Here is a 25,601-nt window from a genome sequence, read left to right as displayed (position 1 = left end):
AACAAAATCTACTCAAACCAACAACAGAGACTATGCACTAAATAAAGAGAATATCAGTAACATTTCACATATCTTAAATTAACAATAATGGATCCCAGTGAGTTCTGTGCTATTAATTCCATTTACCATCTTTCCCTCCCTGGAAACTTTTCACATTCTTCCTTCGCTGCAGCTTTAATGAGATACTTGTAAATTCATTTTGCTTTGTTGCAGAAAATACTCACCCTAAGAAGCATTTGGAATGTGTGGGCCTGGTCCTTGGGTATCTTTAAGATTTTATTGGCTCCTGCCTCCTGGGTCTCGCTGTGTGACTTGGAAGCTGGAGAGAGAAGAGGCTTTGGCTTGCCTTTATTTAACTTACTTGGATGCCAATGGAGATTTCTCAAACCCTTGCTCAATGCGTACTGTCATAGGCCAGGGGCACCTGCCCCGGTCATTCCCACCAGATTTCACCTCTCACCTCCCTCACTAGGCCAGTCAACATTATTTTCCCCAGTTCATCTTCACCCTCCCCCCAAAACTTTATCTCTGTTTTCTGTTTCCTGCTGCACTCTTTCCAAGTCCTTCTGTTTCTTATTATTCCCGACATTGACAACCTGCCAGTCCCAGCGGCCCTGGCTGCTGAGCAGACGTGCAGAAGTAAACCGGAGTTCGCTAGTTTTTATTGCATCAGGGGAACTTGCATGGGGGAGAGCATGACTGTGGTCACCTCTCAGAGATGCTCCTTTGCATTAGGGACATTGGAGAATGTGAGGGTGAATCTGAGTGACAGGGTCACCTCCAGGAGCCGCCTCGTTTGGATGTGATTGAGTGATTTATTAATGAGAATTGCATTTCTCTCTCTTCCCCCTCAGCTAGGAGCAGCATTCTGAGCCATCCTCCAGTAGAACCAGACTAATCTCCTTTTTTTAGGACCTACTCTAATTTAGTCTAGGCCTTGGGAATCTATCTATCAACTCTGCTAGGAAGCCTCACACTGATACTTGAGATCAAAGTGTCTAGAATAGTTTTGGCTCTCTAAAGAGCTAGTTCTGAAGCAAAATCCACATTTATCGTCAGAGCCAGCCAAATGTTGAGGGAGAACCCACCTTTGCTTATGTGATACAGCATTAAGGGCCATGAAAAGACCTTCAGATGAACTTGCTTCTCTCCTAAGTGCCTTAAAATCACATCGTTTGAGAGTAAGAATATATTTAAGTTAGGTAGCATTACTCACCTTCAGCATTTAAAAAAAATTTTGTTTAGGTTTATTGACTGATTGATTGATGGATTTGGAGGGGGAAGGGCAGAGGAAGAGAGAGAGGGACGGAAAAAATCAAGCAGACTCCAAGGTGGGTGTAGAACCCATCACAGGGCTCGATCTCGCAACCGTGAGCTCAGACCTGAGCCAAACCAAGAGTCGGGCACTTAACCAGCTCAGCACCCAGGTGCCCCACCTTCAGCATTTTTTTAAAGACAGAAATACAAAAGGACTGTAACCCATTCATTCTTTGTAATTTCTATTAATTAATGCTAGATAATTTTCCTCTCTGGGGAAGACTGGATGACACAGGACACTGGGGTCATTGCAGGTGGGAATCCAAAGGGAGCACAGGATGGGAGAGATACAGAGGGTGGAGGAGAAAACCCAAGAGAAACTTCACAGTTTCCCCAGGTGCCAGACTTGCCTGAAAGAAATGCAGCCCTCTCAAAGCACCCGAAAACATCAAGCTATCATTTAGAAAGTGACAAACCCCAAGCAAAACAAATCAATGTTTCTGTTTTCATAAATCCATAGAAAACAACATTTCTTTTTCCCTCTTCAGCAGTTTCAAACACAGGGCAAATATTTTCATACTACTCCATAAATCTGGAGTCTGTTGAACTATAGGGAATTCCCTCTTCAACTGTCCCCCATAACAGCCTCGAAAGGGAAAATAAAACCTCAGTACCAAAGGCATAGACTTTCAGAGCCAGCCGACTGCTGGAACCAGACCCTTGTTTCCAGAGCCTTCGGCCAGCCAGCGTCCTGCATGCCGAGCATGCGAGGGCCTTGTAGGCCGTCTAGCAGGGCCTGTAATTTCCCCGGTTTTAGGGCCCCCTCTTGAAGCTGCCAGGCAGGAGGTATATATTGTTCACTAGAGCCTGAGGGTTTCGAGATATACGATTTGAAACAGAGCCGAGGAAGAGTATATAGACAGAGATGCTGTTCTGCCTCAGTGACTGTTCCAGGTAATTGAAATAGATCCTGTAAGGACTAGGACCAGTCTGAAGTTTTAATTATCTAATAGGAAACCTGTTTAGCTGGTGGCGTATACTTCCTTGCTAGCAGGATGGTGGGAAAGCTTTGGAAGCAGGCAGCTTGACGCTGGAATCCCAGACTTACACTTAAAAATGTGAATAAATCCTAAAAGGTTTTGTGGGGTTTTTGGTTTGTTTTTCACATCTTTGGACTTGACTTTTCTCTCCTACAAAATGGGGTAATTCAGAGATGTCTGTGAAACATAAGTGAGGCTCAGAGCAGACTGCTTGTCTCCTACTAGCTAGTAGGTTTCTGAAGTAGACAGTTTCTGAATTATCAGTCACATCATTGGAATTATTCCTCCCTTTTAAAACAAAATATGCTGGGGCACCTGGGTGGCTCAGTGGGTTAAGGCCTCTGACTTCAGCTTGGGGCATGATCCCAGGGTCCTGGGATCGAGCCCCACATCGGGCTCTCTGCTCAGCAGGGAGCATGCTTCCCCCACCCTGCCTGCCTCTCTGCCTACTTGTGATCTCCGTCTGTCAGGTAAATGGATAAAATCTTAAAAAAAAAAAAAAAAGAAAAAAAAAAAGAAAAAGAAATGCTGAACATGCGTTAACTTTTTGTTTCCCTTTGGGTGGATATTTGATAAATGTTCATTTTTTTTTATTATGTTCAGTTAGGCACTCTACAATACATCATTAGTTTTGTTTTGTTTTAATTACTTTTCAGTGTTCTAGAATTCATTGTTTATGCACCACACCCAGTGCTCCATACAATGCGTGCCCTCCGTAATACCCACCACCAGGCTCCCCCAACCCCCACCATCCTCCCCTCCAAAACCCTCGGTTTGTTCCTCAGAGTCCACAGTCTCTCATGGTTCGTCTTCCCCTCCAGTTTAGTGTTCAGTGATCCGTTAGTAACAAATAACACCCGGTGCTCGTCACAGCACGTGCCCTCCTTAATCCCATCACCGCGTTAGTCCCTCTCCCCCCCACCTCCCCCCGGAAACCTTCCTTTTGCTTCCTGGGGTCCAGAGTCTCTCATGGCTCTTCTCCCTTTCTGATTGCCCCCCCTTCAGATTTCCCTCCCTTCCCCTATGGTCCTCCACACTGCAGCTTGTGTTCTACGTATGAGTGACACCATATGCTGATTGTCTTTCTCCACTTGGCTTGCTTCACTTCGCACAATCCCCTCCAGTTCCATCCATGTCAGTGCAAGCGGCGGGTCGTCATCCTTTCTGCTGGCTGAATGATATTCCACTGTGTACAGGGACCACATCTTCTTCATCCATTCAATCTGCTGAAGGGCATCTCGGCTCCTTCCACAGGTTTTCTATTGTGGACATTGCTGCTGTGAACACTGGGGTCATTTTTATAATGTGCTGTGATCCAGAATGCCCTTGGGAGCCCAGGAAGTAGACAGGCAGGTTTAGCCTCCCAAATAAGCAGGCCCATCTGTACTACCTACATGGTGGCTCTGCTGTCCCTTGTTTTCCAGGAGCCTTGGATCTGGATTCCCTGTAAATGGACGAACTAGGAAGCAGTGGGGCAGAGGGTAATTGATAGGGACAGTCCTTGGGGCTAAAAGGCCTGAATTCAGCACTCTGCAATCTCGCCCTGCAGCCCTGTGGGCTTGGTCTCTCTGCGCCTCAGTTAGGGAAACAGCCAACAAGTCTGGCCCAGCCTCCCAGGGGGGCAGCAAGGATCAGGCTAGACAGTGCACGGGGAGCCTTGGACAGTGTCTGGGGCAGGGCAGATGCCCAGCACACGGCAGCTCTTGTTACTAACTAATGGCCACAGAGGAACAGCAAGGCTATTCAAGCTGCATCTTTACATTCAACCCAGTACTGAGCCATGATCTGGTCACAGCCACATCCCCGGGGTCTTCCAACCCTTCCATCATCCTTTCCGCAAAGCCCCATTTCCACTTGGGGTCTCTACCCGTTGAGTGAGGCAGTACCCCAGTGCACCATACACAGCATATAGCCTTCCATGAGGCTGGTGGCAGTGGGCCACTAACCTTGGGGCCAAGGGTCTCCACGGGAGCATAGGGAATGTGGCAACGTGCATGCAGCGGGTACAGGGTGCCCTGCCATGAAATGAACCCATGACAATGGTGGCCCCCAGGGGAAGGACGCGTTGAACATAAGTAAGCACTTTTTTTTTTTTTTTTAAAGATTTTATTTATTCATTTGAGAGAGAGACAGTGAGAGAGAACATGAGCGAGGAGAAGGTCAGAGGGAGAAGCAGACTCCCCATGGAGCTGGGAGCCCGATGCGGGACTCGATCCCAGGACTCCGGGATCATGACCTGAGCCGAAGGCAGTCGTCCAACCAACTGAGCCACCCAGGCGTCCCACTTTTTGATAGGCCTTTGCTTCAGTGTTGATGAAAAGAGCCTCCATGGTTGGAACCAGCTGAAAAGGCCCAAATCAGCCTGAGGTGATTAGCCCTGCACCCCCCTTTTCTCTGTAGCTGTGATTTCCAGGATGCTTCATGACCACTTGGCCAGTTGCAAGGACAACTAAATAAAGTATCAGAAGATAACTTGGGGCTCTAACACCTAACAACTGGGTGGCCTGGGTGGAATTACTTGTCTCCCTGGAGGACCCGTTTCCTCCCTCATTCAAGGCAGTGGGGTGCAGAGCAAGATGGGTACTGTACCAGGAGCCTGAGAACTGGAGTCCCTATCCGACCTTTGCTACTTACTAGCTGTCTGACTTCGAGTACCTTTCTCAGCCACTCAGGTCTGCAGACTTCCCAGCTCCAAAAAGAGTCTTGGCAGAAAGAGCTGCACAAGCCCCATGAGCTCTGAAATCCCACTGGCCTCTGAAAAGAAGAGTGCCACGTCACAGCTGTGACTCAGTTTACACAACTGAACAGCATCCTATAAACAGCATCCGGTCAGCTCCCAGCCTGGTGGCTCTGGGCACACTCTCTTCCAGCGATGTTGTGTGCTGAATTAGTTCCAATATTTCAAACAAGGTAAATTCAGAAGCCACCCTTTAAAAAAGTAAAGAAATGAAAAATCTGAATGTATGGCGATGTTAAAGTGTGTGTGTTCGGGGGACGTAGGGGCACAGTGTGCAATTTTTAGTTTCTATTTTTTGCACCTCATTCCTCGCCTCCGTGAAACACTAGCAAGTCTGGAGGGACATTTGCAAATCTGCCCAATGTCAATGTCACTCGTAGAGCAGTCCATCTTCTCTGGAGTGTGTGTGACCTTTGCAGGTTGTCACATCCTGGGCACGGCACCAAGCCGTTCTCCAAAGGGGCTGGCGTGGGGGAGCGGACCCTGAGCCGCGGGGTGGTGCAAGCGGCAGTTTCCGGGCCCTGTGCCAACCTCCAGATAATTGCCAGCAGCAGGAGAGAGGTGGTCGAGGTTGTCGGAGCCTGCCTCTGACAGATAGATGGTCCCCTTCTCACCACCGCAGCATCGTCATGGTGAGAAGGAGAGTAGGGGAGCCAAAACGCAGGTGGGGAGGCGGGGAGCAGGGGGAGGGCAGGAGGGAGGAAGGAAGAGTCTGCGCGAGACAGAGACAACGAAGGGAAGGGGAGAGCTGGAGAAATGACACAAAAGCAAGAGATGGGAATCACAGCGAGGTCAGCTCAAGAGAGAAAGATGTAGATCTGTAGAACGAGACAGAGGGAGGAGAGCCAGAGCCAGAGAGAGCAGTGCAGAAGCAGAAGGAGGGAAGGGGGGACAGGAGCTGTCACAGCGCCCCACCCACTGAAAGCCCCTGGTGAGAGGCGCCTCCAGGGCCGAATGCAGGGGCCCGAGGGGCAAACACAGGAGAGCACCCAGACCAGCTCCACTCCCTCATGGGGCCTCACTGTCAGCTGCTCCGGGACACAGGGTGTTCAATGGAAGCAGCCAGTCTCCCTTCACACAGCAATTTTGTCCCGTCTCTCCCGGGCCCGGGCCTTGGAGTCCATGACGGCAGGGCTATTCCCTTCCTGTCCTTCTCCTCTGGCCCAGGAGGTGGGACAGCGGTGGGGAGGGGTGGGCGCAGCCTGGGGAGAAACTGGCTTCTCTGGCTCAGAGGAGCCCCCCAGGGGAGACCCTTGACTGGGGTAGAGGTGTGAGAAGCCACTAGGTGTGAAATGGAGAGGACTGTCGGGTTGTCAATAACAGAGACCTCACCTAGATGGGAAGTGGAAAAAAAGTGTCGTCCTGGCTTTCAGTGTACCTAAGATGCATCAGTAACAAACACCAACACTTACTGAGCCCCTCATTATGTGCCAGGCATTGGGCTAAGTATTTTGCATAGGCTGCATACTTACCAGCTAATAAAGTCTATAGTTTTATTAAGCCCACTGCGCAGATAAGTCATGTCCCCTGATCCCAGCGGCTTATGCCAGTCAGGCCAGAGTTTCCTGTTTCACATTGATGTGCACAGACTTACTCCTGTACAGTAATATTCACCGGGCATCAGTTCATGTGAGGCCATGCTAGGAGCTGGTTGGTAGGAAAGTGTGGTGGTACGTGGTGACAGGGCGGGCAGAAGGAAAAGATGACGGGTGGAGGCAGGGACAGGAGTGTCGCCCCCATGGAGCCTGGAGTCGGCTGGGGGAGAGAATGCATGTGCATCACTAGCTCTTGTCATTGCAAGGGCAGAGGACGAAGCCTGCAACAGTAGGCTGTGAAGGTCCAGAAGAGCACGAGATTCTTTCTGAGTGGGAGGAACCGGGCCGGCACACGGCATGAGCTTCTGAGCCAGGCCCTGAGGCATGAGTTCAAAATATGAGATTGTTAAGTGCAGAGAAGAAGTGACCTCCGGGTGCATGGGGTTGCCCGAGCAAAGGCACGGAGGCCTCAGAGGCAAGTGCCAGTCTGGAGTCTCGGGCCTTCTTCACATTGGGAGGCCCTCTGATCATGTGGGGGAGCAGTCAGAGACGAGGCTAGACAGGTGGGTTGACGGTGGGCTGAGGGAGGGTTAAGTGCGGAGTGCAATGGGCAGTGACTGAAGACGTCTGAACAGAAAACGAGAGGCAGCTCGGCCCCCTGCACTGCCCTGTGAATGCACGAATGGCCACGTTCAATGCTTCTTTGACTTAACAAATACTCATCATGTACCCACTGTGTGCCTGGCCCTGTCTAGACAGATGGGCATACCGGAGAACAAAGCAGGCCTTTGTTCCCGGCCTCATGGAGCTCTCATTCTTGCAGGGACACATGCATTTTATGCCTTAGTGATGGGCCTCGGTCCATGTGGGCAGGACTCTTAGGATTCAGACACAGACGGGAATCAACCCGCTAGGAGGCCCCAAGGCTGCCATGTACAGGCACCTGGTCTTGGGTGGCCGAGGGCAATACAAGGGCATCTGGAACCCGTGATGAGAAAAGTCACAGATGGGAGGGGCCATATACAACCGGGACTTTCTCGGTTGCAATTAACCAATTAAACTGGCTTCGGCAGTAAAAAGTGATTTACAGGCTCATGTGGCCAGACTCCTGAAAAGCCAGGGTTGGGAGCCGGCCTCATGAATAATGAAAATTGGGGATATTAATGCCACCCATCCCTCAATCTCCATTTACGTTTCTCTGTGGGTGTTGTGTCATTTCCTCAAATTGGCTGTTGTTGAGAATTTGGCATCAGCCCCTACAGCTTCATATCCTGACAGTTCAATAGCCAGACGGGAAAGTTGGCTTCCTCTGCACAGCTCCACTTTGCAACTCCTAGGGAAGAACTCTAGTTGGCCTGGTCTGGGTTATACGCCCGCCCCTTGGGCCAGTCTGATAGCCAAAGAGGTGAGGTTCCATGATGTACCCAGTCTGGGTGACTTGTCCCCCTTCACAGCTGTTAGAGACAGAAGAGGGAACAAAAATCATAGATATCCACTACTAGTATTGTGACAACTTAAAACCCACTTTACTTAATGGACAATTATGCTGAGGGGTGCCCCCAGCATCTCTCCAAAATGCATAATACAAGGTCACTCCTACTCAATTAGTCTGGGACATAAATAGTACTCTCCCCACTCCACCTCCACAAATTACAGTGATAGCACTGAACCATTTAGGGAAAGAGAAAACACAATATGAATGAGCTTTCCTGGAGGAAAGTAAAGCGGACCATTTTAAAGATGCAGTGAGAGGAGTGTGGGGGGAGTGGGTCATTCGAAATAAAACCAGGTACCAGCAAGTTCCAGGGCTCGCCCGAGCTGCCTTAGCAGACTCCTGCCTGTGACGGGAGCATCAGCACGGGCCTGCCATGCCTCTCCCGCCAGCCGCCACCCCCACCTCCCAGCAGGATTGGGAAACTTGGTCAGGAACAGTGCCTTCAGCTAGAGGCTCCTCATTAGCCGAGAAGGCTAGCCCTGCAGGAAATCCTGAGCTGAGGAACAAGAACAATTTGAAAGGATGCAGGAGGCATTAAGCCAGAATGGTTCTCCGGGGGGTGGCGGGGCTAAGTGGAAACTCAGGCAAAGAAAACCAAAGGGGGACCAAGTGGGGCCATCATTCAGGAAAGAAAAAGAATGCTTGCCTTCGGTGGGGAGGGCGGGATCTTCACTAGGAAGGAGAAATCAAAAGCAAAATAAAGAGCCATTTTAGCAAAAATCAATGTTTTAAAAACACACATTCACACTTCCAGAGAGAAGTTCTAGAAACTTAGGCTAGAGACACAGCTTGCCCTGACGTAAAGGCTACTGGACTAGTAGCAGAAGTCAAGGGTCTCGTCTCGCTGGCACCAGTGAGGCACTGACTTTATGTCCCCATTGGTGAAGTGAGCTTATACAGTCTCTGCCTTGCCTACGACACACTGGCCCATGTGGGTCCAACGGAGATGATGGACGGGGAAGCGGTTTTCAAAATATTAAGCAACTCTATTATAATTAATTAGGCTAGGTGAACAATTAGAAAATGACAGTCAGAAATTGGGTCACCATAACCCTGGGAGGGAGGAGGCAGGGAAGGAGGCCTTTTAAGATTCAGGACTCAGGTGAGCTGCCGTCCTGCTAAAGGACATAAATGGAAGCAACAGATTCTCTGTTTTTAAAAAAGGCACATGTGATTGCTAAGCACCTACTATATTCTCGATCCCTTGTAAGATGTCAAGAATAATGCAGAAGAAGCACGAGATACCTCTCCTGAAGCTTACTGTCAAATAAGATGGACACCAACTCCTAGCATGAGTTGATAAAAGCCAAGCTAGGGTGTTGATAATAAAGGTTCAGGAGAGTAGGTATCTGTGGGCTGGTGGGCCAGGAAGGGGTACCCCTACAGTTGATCTTGAGGCAGAATGGGGATAGGTAGGCAGAGAGAAGGGGAGGGAACGTGAGGGACATAAAGTGCAGGTCAGGAAGCCCCTGGTGATGGTATGTGTGTGTGGCATGGTTGGAGGGCGTGTCGGTGTGAGGGGAATGGTGTAGAAGATGGGAATGCTGGACAGTCATTCTGGAAAGGGCATCATGCCCAGTTGCACAAAGCCTTGACTTCAGATGAAGGAACTGATCGTAAAGGAAAGGGAACCCATCAGAGACACTGGATCGAAGGAACTGGCTTAACCAAGTGGTGCTTTAGGAATTCAGGAGCAGTTGTTGAATCAACAGGAGAGGGTGAGACTGGCGGCAAAATACTCAAAGAAGAGTTGCTCAGGAAGGTGGGGGCAATGGCCCGATGGGTGCAGAGGGAATGAAGAATGACACGGGAAGAGAAGGCAGGACTTAGTACCTATCTGCTCGCAGAGCACGAGGTTGTTGTAAAGATGCCATGATCGCCTTGATCCTAAAGAACTGGGTTTGTTACCACGAGATGTAAGCATGTCCTGTGTCCTGTACCTGGCAGGATTGGGGGCAAAGAACTCTTCCTAGGAAAGTGACATTTTCGTGAAGTCTTAAAGGTTATGTGCACCTGCTGTCGGAGAGCATCCAAGGAGAGGAAACAGCATGGGCCAAGGCAAAGGCAAGGAAGGGTGGGAAGGAGAAGCCCCCTATCGTGGGACGTCCCTGAACACATGAAAAGTGGAAGAAGGCTAGAGGAGAAGGAGGCAGGAGCCAGGTCACAGAGGAACTTCAGGACTTTAGGCACCAGCACTGGGGAGCTTGGAAGGCCTTATTATAGCAAGGGAGAGACATCATCAGGATCTCTTATGGTTGTTTGTACAAATATAGGGAGTTGAAAAGTATAGATAACCACAAAATGAATTGTTGTGTGATTCTGAAAGCATTCTCTGATTACACTGAACGGAGGAGATTGTATTAGTCCCTTACTACTCACGTGTCTCTGCCTTTATTTTTATATGTACCACCTTTCAGCATAATAATATGTTACTGTTATTAAAAAAAGTGGGGGTGCATAAATCCTTTAGATATTTAGAGCATCGAGTTTGCAGTAAAGTTCCCATCTTTACATCACTTACTGTTTTGTGCCACAAACTCAGCCTCGTCTGATACATATCTAGATATTAAAATTGGGGTCTCTGCTTGCTGTCTTTGTTTTGCTTTGGTTTGCTGCTTTGCCTTTGCCCACCTTGTATTTTCAACTTTACAGTCCCTTTGTTTTAATTGTTTCCTTATTACACAGCATGTGATTGGGGTTTTTTTATTTGTAATTTAAACTGAGAATCTATTTCCTTTAATTGATACATTTTAGTTTTATCAATTTTATTATGATAAGTACGTTTGGAATTAGTCTTAATATCATGTGCTTTCCGCTTTTATTTCACTTTATGGTCTTTGTTTTGTTCTGTTTTTTAATTTAGTATATGTGGGTTTGTAATGATACTTTAGAAAGTTTTATTTTTTATTTTTAAGTGATTTTCTTTATAGTTTCTAATATAAATATATTGTACTGATCCTCTATATCCTTAGATGTGGCTCCGCGAGATGATGACATCTTCATACTTAACCTTTTCCTGCCTCTCCTTTTCCTATCCTACCCAATTTTAGTTGATACTGCTGCGGCTGATGATGGTGATATCTCTGTTCATCTTAATTTTATAATTTTTAATATATATTTCTTTCTACAGCTTTTTTCATTGGCCCTACCTGGTCATTTTAACCCTGGCTATCTCCCACCTTCTCTCTTTCCTCCCCTCCTGAATTGTGTTAGTTTTACTGGTTTTCATGTTGTTACAGTTTATTAGAATTCATCATTTTCTAGAACCACAATTGCCACATTCTTTTTTATCTTCATGCTAAGCTAAATGGTTAAAAACCCAGCACCAGACTTTCTCCCACCGTTTCTGTATTCCCCACTGGTTGGTTGACATCACAGTTTATTCCAGATAGAGTCCTGGTGACCGTATTTTCTGGGTTATAGCAACATTTGTACTTTAACAAAAGCTCGAATATAACATTTTTTTTAATGTTTTAAATTTAATTCTTAATGAGGTTTTTGTAAGCATGGTTCCACTGTCTCCTAGAATGAGATATTGCTGTGGAAATCTCTGAAACCAACCTAATTCTTTTCCCCTTAGAAAAGACCTTATGGGGACACGCCTGGGTGGCTCAGTTGGTTGGACGACTGCCTTCAGCTCAGGTCATGATCCTGGGTCCCGCATCGGGCTCCCAGCTCCACGGGGAGTCTGCTTCTCCCTCTGACCTTCTCCTTGCTCATGCTCTCTTCTCACGGTCTCCTCTCTCAAATAAATAAAAATAAAATCTTTAAAAAAAAAAAAAAAGAAAAAAAGAAAAGACCTTATGGTTCTGGTTTGGGTTTATATTGTTTGTTTTGGGTTTTTTTGGTTTGTTTGTTTTGATGGTAAAGAGTCTTTCTTTACGTTTTGGGCTATTGGCTCTGTATCTGTATTTTCTCAGACAGTTTATGTTTAGTTTTGGTTTGGTTTGGCTTTCCTTTATATGTAGACTTAAATATCTTATTTCTGGAAAATACGTTGTGATTACATTTCTCCAAATACAATTTCTATTCTATTTTTTTCAGTACTCTTTATCAAATACTGCTTGGTCTAATTATGCATATATATATATAGGTCTATTTGATCTGTTTCATCTTCCACAGCTACCATGTTCTTTTTCTAATCCTTTTCAACTATTCATTTCCATTTTGCTCACTTCAGCATTCCTGTTCTTAACCCCACTTTTCTGAGCATTGTCTGTTTACCTTTTTGTTGCCTCTGATGGCATCTTAATCTCCTCCACTTCCTTCCTAAACTCTGCTAGCTCATTTTTTGTCTCTTTCAGTTGTCTTGACATTTCTTCCTTGAGTTCTTATTTTATATAATTGATCTTTCTTCATTAAGGCTCGTTGTCTTGTCTGTGCTTATTTGCTTGGCCAGTTCCTTTAGCTTTGAGACAACACAGTTTCTTCGTTTTCTCTAATCATTACCTTCTTTTCTTGCAGTATCTTCGTAGAGCTCTTCAGGTGGTTTCCTTCCTTTTTTCATAAGTAACACAAGGCTTGAACTCAAAACCTGGAGACTGAAACCTGAGCTGAGGTTAAGAGTCAGATGCTTAACTGACCTAGCCCCTCAGGCGCCTCCTGATAGTTTCTTTTCTATTCTGACTTACACTTGATGGAGAGAAGCTCTTTCTTAACCAACTATTTTGCAGAAAGTTTATGGGGCAGGATCCAGGCCATGAGAACATCCAGCAGAGCGTCTCTTTCATTTACAAGACTGCACTTTATGACACACAGGGTTGTGTGTATCCATATATAGACATGTTGATTTAACCTTCACTTCAATCCAGAAGAAAGAAGAGATTGGCAGATGCAAGACTGATGAGTACTGAAACTGTCCTCTCCAGTCTGCCTCCCCAACAGACTGTTTCCTGCAGAGACAGCACCCCTAAGTGTTTTCTTGTTTATACCATATTCCCTGCTTCTTGATGGAACCAAACAGGGTCCGGGGATGCTCTCACAGACAGCTGATTCACCATAGACCAGTTGTTTGTCAAAAGATGGTGTCGTTTCGGGCGCCTGGGTGGCTCAGTGGGTTAAGCCGCTGCCTTCGGCTCAGGTCATGATCTCAGGGTCCTGGGATCGAGTTCCGCATCGGGCTCTCTGCTCAGCGGAGAGCCTGCTTCTCTTCCTCTCTCTCTCTGCCTGCCTCTCTGCCCACTTGTGATCTCTCTCTGTCAAATAAATAAATAAAATCTTAAAAAAAAAAAAAAAAGATGGTGTCGGTTCTGTCCTCTTTGATAAGCTCCGTGCTCTGCAAACCTTGCTTGCGGTCTTCGGCGGCAGACAGCCTTCAGCATCTACTCACTCCTGGTCAGAATTTTATTGTATATGACAGCTTTTCCCTCAACAAAGGTGAAATGTGCATTTCTGCTTTTTCCTTATTGTTCTGGGATAGATATATAGAGAATTGGGCAAGGCTTTCTTAACACTGCTATCTTAAAAGTAGAAGTCCCATCTAAAAGGCTGTAAACCCCTGTCTTGCTCCTTCTGAATCTCCAGCACCTAATACCATATCTGGAAAAGAGAAGAGGCTCAATGAATACTTCTTAGGTGACATGAATAAATGAAAGAATGAACAGTTATCAAATATAATAGTTGAGACGTACTTGCCTTTAACACCTCTCTTCCAAAGAACTTCTGGAAAGAGTCTACTGGTTCCTCCTTGCTACAGCATAACAAGGCATGTTTCCCAGGGCATTTCTTATGGTTTAAAGATCTGCCATATTTCTCCCATCTTTCACTATCTTGTCTGAGCATCCTGCTTTCGCTCACTATTGGAACAAAGAGTACCTGGTACACATGAATTCTGTAGGAACACTTTGTGTAGTGGGGGTTTTCTTTCAGTTTTGTATCTAGCCTATTTTTATGGATACATTTTGCAAGTGTTTCTCCTTGGCTTACTTCTGAAATTGAAAAAGCTCTATATCTTCTTTACCATAAATCATCAGAAAATAAAGGCAGAATGATGTCATTCTGTACCCTGTTTTAATAAGGAATGGAGATAATTGTTCACATTTCCCCGAGCCCCCCAGGGTCCCATAGTGGTCTGGACTCCATCCAGATACAGCCAGAGAGGAAGGATCCTTAGAGAAATGGAACACTGCAAGATGCAGACACTCTTTTCAGCCCTTATGAATTCCATGGGGGTCTTTAGCATACATGTGATCCAAGAAAAGATCAGGCTGGCTGTCAGAAAAGATATCGAGTCCAGCTTTCTCTCTGGTCTCCCTTTCAAAGAGAAGAGCCTTTAACTCAAGGAATCTACTTCTTAAGTCCCCTGAGAACAAGATGTATGTCTCAGAGTAGTCTTATGCCTTCTATATAGGATATAATAGGCATTTGGGAAATATATGTGTTAATTTCTTATTGTCCTTGGGATTACAGGTAAAACCAAAAGATGTCCTCCTTGCTCAAAAATGTCCAGTGCCTAATCTGACAAAATTCCTCATTCCTTTAAGAGATATTCAATGGATGTTTTCCTTTCTTATCTTCCTTTGTCTTGAGTCACCTAAATTCCTCCAAATTGCTTGTGCTCTGCACCCTTCTCATTTCTGAGCTAACTGTAGTTGGTTGCCTGTAACTGCCATGTCGAAAGGCACGGAATCCAGAATTACGTTGACTGCCCATGGACTACCCATGCCAGCCTACAAGGTTAAGATTGATAGGACAACAGAAAAAGGAGAGCCTGGGAGATATACACCCATAGTCCTTATTATAAGTATTACAAACAAAAGCACAATGACCAGCCATGTATTCCCACAACCAGGTATATCAATGCTCTTCCTTCCAGATGTCCAGTGCTATTACCCCTATAGCTCACATAACCAAGGCAGAACTCCCACTTACCTGCCTGTACAGCTATGTCCACCCCAACCTTACTGCTGCCCTGGGGGCCTTGATGGGTTTCCAGTAGAGGCCTCAAGCATCCTGCTTTGTCAGGAACAGTACAGCATTTATATCTGGTGTCCTGGCAAATTAAGCATTTGTCCCAATCAAAAGTGATTTTTGTATGACAAGTTATATGCCCTCTCTAGATTAATTTAATACCTAATTTTCAAAAGGCAGCATGAGTCAGAATGCCTCTGGTTATGAGAAAAGTCTTTCTCTTTTTCCCGCCTTTGTAGAAGAACATTAGGATTCACCAGAAGAACGACCTGGGGTTGGTGATTGGGGAAAAGTTGACACAGCAGGGTGTCAACTGCAGGGTGTCCAGAGAGGCTCAGAGAAATATATGTGAGGCTTGAGGGAAGAAACCTAGCCCAGAGATTAGGAGGGAGGGGCAGGACTCCAAGCTCAGGGGAGATATTTTGGGATAATACAGTCCCCAGGTCAGAAAAAAGGGCATTTATGGACAATAGGCATTTTCTGTGTCCTCTTTCCTCCCTCTTTGTGCCTGCACAGTTTGACCAATAATGCACCGGTGATTTCTCTCTGTTATTTCATTTATGGCAATAACTTCAGGTCCTGTGTCTGGTCATAATGGTGATCTATGTATGCCATCTACAGTGGGCATGGATAATGAATCCTATTTTATTTCTTAATTAAGAATTTGAAAGTACCGCAAATTACTGCAATTAACATGGATTTTCTTCCTCATTTATTTACTTATTTAGATGCCTGAAATTGCACCCTTAGCTTAAACCAACCACAGGGTTCAGAGCCTGTTAAAATATATAGCATTCATTAAAATATTTATTCTTCCCCAACAGTGAAGTTGCAATTTGGAAATGGTGGCCATAGCTGTGTATGCAAAATTCTTCCCCCCTCAAAATAAATTATATCCATCTCTATCTATATAAATACATATATATATACATATATATGTATATGTACATAATTCATCCAGCTAATTTAGAAAGTTGAATTTACTGACAGTCCTTCCTCTGACTGAAATAAACAAAGATTTTCAGAAAAGCTCATTATTATTTTAGCTTCAACCAGTGCTGTTGTTTTCTTTCAAAGTTCTTAGGGATTTGAGCATCATCGTATTTTCAGAAGTTCAGGGCTCGCTGAAAGATAGGAAAAACAATTTGAGGGTGGTTGAATTCATCTGACTGACTTCAAAACAAGAGTGCTCTCAATGAACTGTTCAGCATCATATTATCTAGTCAAGCTCAGTCATCATTCTTGGGTTTTTGGGATTTGGTTTTAGTTTTGTTTCTGACTGGTTTGCATAGAGACACACTCAAGAGAGAGTGGTTGACATCAACCAAAAATAGGCCTCAGAAATGTAAGCCAGTAGCCACTCCAGACCACAGCCCGTAGGAATGCAAACGGGTACAATCCTACCAGAAAGCAACTGGGAAATAACATCTCAGAAGCTTCGAAAGAGGAAATCCCTTAGAAATCCAGCTATTCCACTTCAAGGAAATTATCCTTAGGAAAGACTGAAGGGTGTGTACCAAGATGTAGCTATAATGACATGCATTATTGCCCTGTTTATAATAGCAAAATAAATAAAATAACCAATGTACTGCAGTAAAAGATTGAGTAAACCTTACATTGGAATACTAAACAACTCTTAAAAACTGTGTGGTTTGTATTAGTTATCCATGGCTGCATTACCCCAAAATTTAGCAGCTTAAAACAACAAACATATTATCTCCCAGTGTCCGTGGGCAATGGCTGAACTGGGTCCTCTGAATCAGAACGTCTCACAAGCATGCAGTGAAGTGTTTGAACCATCTCATGGTTCTTACTTGGCTTAACTTGGCGAAGATCCACTTCCAGGTTCACTCAAGTGGGTGTTGGCAGGATTCAGGTCCCCTAAGCCTGCTGGTTGGAGATCTCCCTCCGTTCCACTGCCCTCCTTTCTGTAGAATAGCTCACAACAAAGCAGTTGGTTCCATCACCATAAACAAGCTAGAGAACAGGAGCAGGTGAGCAAGACAGCAGCCAGAGTGATTTTGTGACCTAATCTCAGACTGACATCCCATCATTCTTGCCACTTTCGGTGGGTTAGAAGTAAATCAGTCCCACCCGTGCTCCAAGGGGTGCATTCCATGATGGTGAGGATGCAAGAAAACAGAGGTCACTGGGAACCTTCTTAGAAGCTACGTATCACACTGCTGACATGTATCTAGTGGCAAAAGAAAATTCATGATGACTTATTCAATGAAAGAAGAGCAGGTCACCAAACAGCATATGCAGTATGATCTCAGTTCTATAAATGAAAAAGAACAGAAAAAATATATATCCGTATATACATAAGTACTCATGAAACAGTCTATAAATGTTCCATGGGTTAACTAGTGATTATATCTGGATGACAGATGAGTTTTATGTCTTATTTCCCAATATGTTATTTTCTGTTTTTCCTAAATGAACATATATTGCTTGTAAGTTTGAAAATAACACGTGTTATTATTTAAAAAGCAAAGCAATTTAAATCCTCTAAAATTCTTGTTTCTAACCTCCACTGTCCATCTTTACAGGATTGTTTCTTACTTACTACTTGAAGACACCAAAATAGAAGTTCACAAGACTCCTCGTAGACCCCATTGATCCCACTGTCAAGGAAATCGTGAGTATGTTCTAGAACTATAGAAAGTTCTAGAACTTTCTATATTTATGTCTTCTGAAACAAATGTTATCACCAATAATGCTACCATGGAAAAAACTAAAATTATTTTTTCCCCTCTGAGGTCACTAGGACCACATGGGAACTACCTGGGAGAGCTGGGTCCTATGAAGATCTTCCCCTGGAGCCAGTGTCTTCCCAGCTCATGGCTGCTTTCAGAAGCTATGATAATCACATGGTGTCTGTCTTTTCTGAAAAATTCCGACAGGGTAGGTTCTATTTATGTGTCAAAAATAGATCAACCAGATCTGACACTGCTGAACATATTTGCAAGTTTGTAAAAGGAAAGGGGATGGATGAATGAGAAGATAAAATCATGAATAATCCCCCACACTTCATTAGTTTCCCTGTCTCATGCCACCAGGGGGGCCTGAGTTGGGATGCCACTGGTTCTGGGTTGGAAGGACTTCTCCAGCAATGTAAATGTTATCTTAAGATCACTTGCTGATAAAAACTATTATTTTGCCAAACATGGGCTTATTAGTTGTTTGATAAGGCCACTGTTTCTCTATACCTATACAGAGCACAAAGAAGGCTGCTTAGGATGGGTGAGCTGGTATCCATGGAGAAGGAAGGCAGTAGTTTTTTAAATGGCAGGGAATTAGGACCAGGTCTGAAATACTGGTGGATCTCTTCTCATTGGATCTACCGTACAATAGCTGGTGTAACATATAACCTCAAGTCTCAGTGGTTTAACACAAGAGATCACTTTCTCTTATGTAAAGGCCCAAATGGGTGTTTGTCAGAGTGGTGATTCAGAAACCTAGGTGCCTTCTGTCTTGTGGCATCACCATCTTCTAGGGCTTTTGAGGTGTATGCTAGATCTTCTACATCTACCTGTTGGACGGGGAAGAAGACAGTAAATATGGCACACCCCCTTCCTACCCTCTTTGGCCTTCAATTGACACACATTACATCCCATGGATGAGTGCTAGTCACATGGCCTTACCTTGATTAAAAAAAAAAATACCTTGAGTTAGTCCTTGATTGGCAGTCACTTCCCAACAAATCCACTCTGTGGTAGGGAAACACACATCATGGGCTCTGTCAGGAAAAATCATAGCGTTAGAAAGTTCCTGCTGAGAAAATTCTTAGTGGACATTTCTATATCAATCATAGAGCAGGGATCAGCTGACTCATCAATGACTTTGAATAGTGAACCATTCTGCTACATGTGAAGGAACTTCTAAAACCAACTGTAACTCCTTCTCCGGATTAGGGCAACAAGTCCCTGGTAACAAACAAGGTTTTAAAGGTTCAAGGTTGTTCTACACAAGAAGTGCTAAGTATGCCTGCCACTACTGGAACTTGCAGAAAATGCTGCGTTCTCATGATATCAGCTTTAAAACTACTTCTGGGGCATCTGGGTGGCTCAGTCGGTTAAGTGCCTGCCTTCGGCTCAAGTTTTGTGATTCCAGTGTCCTGGGATCCAGTTCTGCATTGGACTCCCTGCTTCGAAGGGATCCTGCTTCTCTCTCTCTCTCTCCCCCACTCTGTCTTTCATGAATAAATAATTAAATCTTTAAAAAATAAATAAATAAAAACACTTCTGTCTGTTCACCTGTCTCTCTCTCTCTCTATCTCAGTCTTAGCCTCTTGTTGTGTCAAATGATAGAAACAAGTTCTACCTCTTAGGGTTGTTATAAAGCCCCAAGGAACTAATTTGAGAAGGGGCATGGTACACACTGTCCCAACACTAGGGACTTTCCCAGCAAGTATCCACATGTGATGAATAATCTCCAAAGTGCCTTACCAGCACTACCACAATTGCTGATTCTAATAATATCCTTGTTACTGTTAAGCTACAATTACAATGATTAGCACTACCGCCAATAATAAAACCATAACATCTCTTCTCAACAATTCTTTACATTTGGGTATTTAACTCTCATGACAACCTTATAAAGTGGGAAGGACACTCACTCTTATCACACCTATGTCACAGCTAGAGAACTGAGCCTCATGGAGCCTAGGTGATAATGACCAAGGTCACATTATAGCCCAGCTGGAGTCACCACTTGACTCTCAAACCCAAGTCAAAATGCTACTACTGCGCCAGATGTAAAATGGGAACTTGCTGGAAACAATGGCATCACTGCAGAGATCTCATCTTACCCCCTTATTGTCCAGATGACTTGTGGATGCCTTTGAGGGCTGATCCTTTTTCTGCTACTGGCCTCAGGTTGTCCTCTCTCCTTCCAGGTTAGTCAGGCTAATTGGACCTGGGTCATGGAGTGGGGGGAGAAGCAAGTAGTAACGGTGTTGGTGATGTCATTTTACAGAGGCCATAACACACGGCGCTCTTGGAAACTGTTCCAAGGAACATGAGCAAGATCCCAGGAAGGTGGGAAAGAGGGCACTTTGCCTCCTCTCTGGTTTGTATGTGGACATCACTGGCCAGTACCACCAACCCTAGTGAGGTGGGTGACAGATTAGAATCCACTTCTGGTTTCTTAGGGTTTTCTTTCTCTTTCATTCAGTTATTTAGGACTTTTCCCAGCCAATGTTAATGATTCATTCTTAAATGACTTTATTCTTTCTATTGGAAGAGAGAAAAAAAAATGATTACCGGTAGCCTTAGGTTTGCAGTCTAAGCTCTCCTGAGACAGTGTTTGACCCTGAGTAGGGGAACTCCAACTGCCAGGGGCGATGAGCTATAGCAGACATGGATCTCCATGTAGAGTGCAACCCCCAGACCCAGACCTGCTGCTCACAGCTGTGACAACTTGAGGGTCATTTAGACGCTGTAGGTCAGGATTGCCGCATCTGTTAAATCAGGTGGATGATGTCCCCCAACACACACCTCCCCCACTTTCTTACGGAAATACTGAGACCTGGGGGCTTGAACAAGTAAATAGACAGAAAGTGCTTTGAAAAGCATAATGTGCTGAATAAATGTAGCAAGAGTCATCATTATCACTGCGCTATTGCCATTACTGTTTTGTGGTCAGCTCAGCTTTTCTTAACGCAGAGCAGTTAATGAAGTGGCAACTGTATTGGTTTCCCACTAGGAGGGTGAAGGGGCCAAATGAGGCTCTATTTTTATTCCATTTTAGTATCCAGGTTGTTTTTTTTTTTTCCACAACAGCTATGTCTAGTGGGTTTATCAGTATTTTAATTACAGTGCCACGTCATTATGCTTATTCCTAACAAAAACCAGGCTAAGGGCATTTTTTTTTAATCCTAAAAATGGTGGATTTCCCTAAAGAAGTCCTAACTTTCTCCAGCAACCAGAACACTGCTACCTTCGATCCCACCTCTAAGCCTGATACCTACAACTTTAATGAATTATTTTCAGCATAACTGAAAAATTTTTTTAGTTGTACTTTAAGGTCTACTAGTAGAAAAATGACAAAAGTCTATTGGTCATCAGGCTTTGGTTTATAACTTGTTCACAGCTGAGATGCATTTTTCCTGTGGTCATGAGGAGTTATAGGACTAGCAAATTTAGTAACCAACATGAAGACAGACTGGTAGAGCCAGACAAAGGGAAAGAATATCTCCCTCTTCACCCCTGTGCATGGCCATCCTGTGGTTCCTGCAGCATCTCAGGTAGGCTTGCCTTAGTGTTATCATCAAAAAAACAAGCAAACAACTGCCTCGTTAGAAGGAAAAAAACTAAATGTTGCAAATTAGGGAATCTGGCCAGTGAGGGTCATAAAATGTCAAGTAAGAAGCTGTTATGCAAGCATATGGCCCAAAATAACCATTTTATAGATGAGAGAAATAAGATTTACATAGGTGAAGGGCACATCCAAGGTCATATAAGTGTGCAAGTATTACGTTAACCCCTAAGGGGAGTATATTACTTTCCTATCGTTGTTGTAACAAATTACCACATAATCAGTGGCTTAAAGCAACACAAATTTATTATCTCACAGTTCCATAGGTCAGAGACCTTACATGGTCTCACTGGGCTAAACTCAAGGTGTTAGCAGTGCTACATTCTTTTCTGGAGACTCTGGGGAGAATCCACTTCTTTGCCCTGTCCATCTTCCAGAAGCCACCTGCATCCTTGGCTTGTGTTCCCTTCTTTCATCTTCAAAGCCAGAAACATTGCATGTCTCTGATCCTTTTTTTTTCTGTAATCACATCTCTGATCATAGCCAGGAAGGATTCTCTGCCTTTAAGGATTCATGTGATTAGATTGAGTCCACTTGAATAATCCAGAGTAATCTCCCTATCTTGAAGTCAGTAACCTTATTCACATCTTCAGAGACTCTTTTAGCATAGAAGATAACACATTCACATGTTCTGGGGAATTAGGGTGTGGACATTTTTGGGTGGGATTGGGCATTTTTCTGCCCACCACCGGGAGAACGAATTTACGGAGAAAGATGATGGTGAGTTAGTCGGTTGGTTGAGGAAAAACAACAACAACAACAAACTGTGGAAACCTGTTGTTGGCCAGGGACTCCAAGAATCTGACTCAACATAGAGACTTCTTGGAAGTAAGAGTGTGCCCAGGATCAAGCCCTGCAGGGAAAGGGAAGGAGAGAGGAATAGGCAGAGGGAGGAACTGGGTTCTAGGCTGTCCTAAAGCCTCAGCTCACCCCATGGGGATCCCAAGAATGAAATGTCCCTTCATAGTTGTCATGTGGGTCTGGACCTTTAATCTCTTTTCCCTCTGATTGCTGTGACCACATCAAGCAGTCACAGGGTGTTGCCCCAAGGGGGGTTGTGACCACGGGCAAGTCTGCTCTCTACTGAGAGGACAACTCTCAGTAGCTCAGGGAATGTGTCCTTCATTCATGAAAGAGGCTCTAAGCAGACAATCACAGCCTCTACTGGAGAGCTTATGCCTACATTTCATGCCCACATTTGAAAAAAAATAATAGTCATAAAGTCAGCTATGGTCTGTTTCAAATGATACCTAACTGATGGATTTTGCAAAGCGGTTTGTGAGATAAGACAGGGTCTGGAAGGAGAATCAGACTCTTGATGTTGCATGAACATGGAAGCAAGAACAGGCAGGAGTCCCATGGGAAGAAGGGAATGAGGGTGGGTCAGAAATGGTGTGGATCCCAAAGGAAAGGACAGGCAGATTGTGAGTTCTGGGGACTAAGATCCAAACCCAGGTCAAAAGTCCAGGACTCTACCCAGACCACAGTGGAGAAGTAGACATTGCCAAAGGCCATGGGCAGGGGATGGTAATGCTGATAATGGTTTAGGAGGATTGCAGCAACTTGTAGCAGAGACCAGGGGTCAAAACATGACAGTGCAGCATCAGCCATGGAAGTAACTAGGGAACAGATAAGAAGTCCTGTTTCCATAGAACTGAGGAAAAGGCAAGAACCTAATTACCAAGGAAAAGGGTGTTCTGTATGGGATTGAGCAGGTGGACTACAGTCTCATGTCATCTGGCCCATGGATGTCACTTGGAGCAAGATCAAGTCTGATCTCGGCACAGATCAAGTCTGATCTCTGGCCGTCTGAGCAGCAAGGATTAGAAAGATGTCTCCCACCAGTGCTGAGCCCAGTACGTGCACCAGAGTGAGCTCTGTTTGTTTGTCCAGACAAACATTATGGAATCTCAGCCACCTCCACTTCTGTGCACTTCCAGACTGCAAAGTCTAAAGGAAATGGTATTTCAGAAGGGGACTGCCTGCATCTTTAGAAGACTGTGTAGATATGTACTAGGGCTAACCATACTTACAAAGTGGGTTTGTTTCCCCTGCATGCCTTGATTCAAGTGGTGAGAGAAAAGCACTTTGACCTAGCATGCACCATTACCTTCCTAAGTACTTTGTCACATGTAACTATCAGCAAGAGCACTAACAAAAATAGGCCTCCTATTTTACCAGACAATGGACTTTCGTGTCCACATCCATTGCTTCCTTTCTATTTGACAGTACTCCTCGGGGAGGGAATGGTCTTGCCCCTTGTAAAGATGAATAAACAGGGATTCAGAAAGTTGGAGTGATTCATCTGATGTCACAGGTTAGAGTCTGAAATTGGACCCGGGCCCTCTAAATCCAAGTTGCCTCTACCACATTATCGTAATAAGTCTACCCCAGTGACAGAGCTCTGTGTCTCATAGCCTTGGGAATTTAGGAGAAAGGAGTCATGAAGGTTAGAGAAGGTAGAGAACTGAGGAGAAAATTGTCTGACTCTCGCCTTTTGTCTCAAGCTAGTCCTGAGATTATTGTTTTTGACTCTTTTTTCTTTTTCTTTAAGATTTATTTGATTATTTCGGAGAGGGAGAGAAGAGGGGGGGATAGGGCCGGGGGAGAGGGAGAAAAACAGGCTCCCCATGGAGCATGGAGCCTGACTCAGGGCTTGATCCCAGGGCCTTGAGATCATGACTGGAGCTGAAATCAAGAGTCAGAAGCTCAAGCGACTGAGCCACCCAGGCATCCCTGGTTTTGACTCTTTTTGACTTTACCTCAATCTTTTTAACTCTCCCACATAGTCCTACACCCTTACCTCACTTGTTCCGCTCAGCAGTACTGTGAGGTAGGCAGAACGCTTCTGACAGATGAGGAAGCCAAAGCCCAGAGAGGTCAGACCACTGGCCCAAGAACAGTTGGTGGCAGCATTGGAGCTGGAACCCAGATCTTGGCTATGGGGATGGGATGGGGGAAGGATCTGCTGAGAGACGTAGGAAGGAAGCATTCCATTAAAAGATTTATCAGTATTCATACACATTTCACAGTATACAAAATGGAAGTCAAACCATTATGCCGTATGCTTTAAACATACACACTGATGTAGGTCAATGATATCGCAATAAAACTAGAAAAAATAAACTTAAAAATTCATATGAAAGTAAAAAGAGCCAACAACAGCCAAAAGAGTTTTAAAAAGAATGTAAAAAAGAAGGGCTTACATCACAGCATCAAAACACATGATAAAACCGTGTGACAGAGGTATAAGGGATACAGAGATTAAGGGAATAAACTAGAAAGTTCAGAAAGAGACCCAAACATATGGGGAGCAGTTGACTACAAATAAATAGGCAATGTATAGACTTTTGATAGTGTCACAACATTTGGTTCCCCATACTGAAAAATCAACGTTATAGCTCTATCTCATATACAACATAGCAAAATACTGCAGATAAACTCCACTTGGATTGGAAGCTAAAAGTTCAAACAACAACAACTTTTAAACTACGAGAAGAAAATTCAGAAAGATATTTTTATATCAAACCAGGAAAAGATTTCTTAAGATTCAAAAAAAAAAAAAAAAGCACAAAAGAAAAAGATAAATTGGATCACATTAAAATTTAATATTTCTATAAGACCAAAGACACCATGAACAAAGCCAAAAGACAAGTGAACAATTTAAAGGAGGCAGTTGCAATGCATTTGGCCAACAAAGGATTTATATCTAAAATATGTAATAGGAAAAAGATAAGCAACCCAATAGAAAAACAGGCAAAGTATAAAAATAAAAATAGAAATCAAAATGGCCTATACACACATGAAAAGATGCCCTACCTCATTAATTGTCAAGGAAATGCGAAGTCCGGCAAACAGTTACCATTTCACACCTATCGATTTGTCAAAAATTAAATAGTTCGTCAGTGCTGAGTTTCTGTAGGAAATAGGTACTTTGGTTCTGGAGGGAGTGCCTTGTTTTAATCCCTTTAGAGAGCAATTTGGGAATAACTTATAAAAGTGAAGAGAAGTATCTCTATGACAACTAGTTTTATGTCTAGATATGTACCCTAGCAAAACTCACTCCTGTGTGTAATATGACTTGTAAAAGGATGTTTATTATTGCATGCCTTGCTATTTTGATAATTTGGAAACAATCTGTACGCTCAGGTCAATGGAGAAACAGTGTACATTTCATTGCAGTGAGCCTCCCTGACTCCTGTGTCAAGGAGGAAGATTTGGGAAATTCCATGTTGAACAGAAAGAATCCAATCGTATCAATGTGCCATTTGCATACACATGTTTAAAGCATAAAAAACAGTATTGTCTAT

At 44.4% G+C, this 25,601-nt stretch overlaps 2 long non-coding RNA genes across 3 annotated transcripts in view; both read right to left on the bottom strand.

Moving 5' to 3' along the window:
• Nucleotides 1-370, bottom strand: part of LOC131811540 (uncharacterized) — a 56,084-nt gene extending 55,714 nt beyond the window's left edge. Inside the window, exon 1 of the long non-coding RNA XR_009345976.1 lies at nucleotides 225-370. This is a non-coding gene — a long non-coding RNA (uncharacterized LOC131811540). The remainder of the gene's footprint in view (nucleotides 1-224) is intronic.
• Nucleotides 371-14,898: 14,528 nt separating this feature from the next.
• LOC131811538 (uncharacterized) lies at nucleotides 14,899-24,253 on the bottom strand. 2 transcript variants are annotated; one of them, XR_009345974.1, is made up of 5 exons: nucleotides 24,095-24,253; nucleotides 19,784-19,890; nucleotides 18,639-18,712; nucleotides 16,788-17,251; nucleotides 14,899-15,055 (listed from the first exon to the last, which is right to left on the bottom strand). It is a non-coding gene; the product is annotated as an uncharacterized LOC131811538 (long non-coding RNA). The 2 variants fall into 2 exon arrangements; XR_009345973.1 differs by lacking the exon at nucleotides 14,899-15,055 and adding an exon at nucleotides 15,164-16,097.
• Nucleotides 24,254-25,601: the final 1,348 nt, after the last annotated feature.

The sequence above is a fragment of the Mustela lutreola genome, chromosome 11 (genome assembly GCF_030435805.1).
Source record: "Mustela lutreola isolate mMusLut2 chromosome 11, mMusLut2.pri, whole genome shotgun sequence".
Lineage (NCBI taxonomy): Eukaryota > Metazoa > Chordata > Mammalia > Carnivora > Mustelidae > Mustela > Mustela lutreola.
Note: the sequence above shows the minus strand (reverse complement) of the source record. Positions and strands in the feature narration are given on the sequence as shown.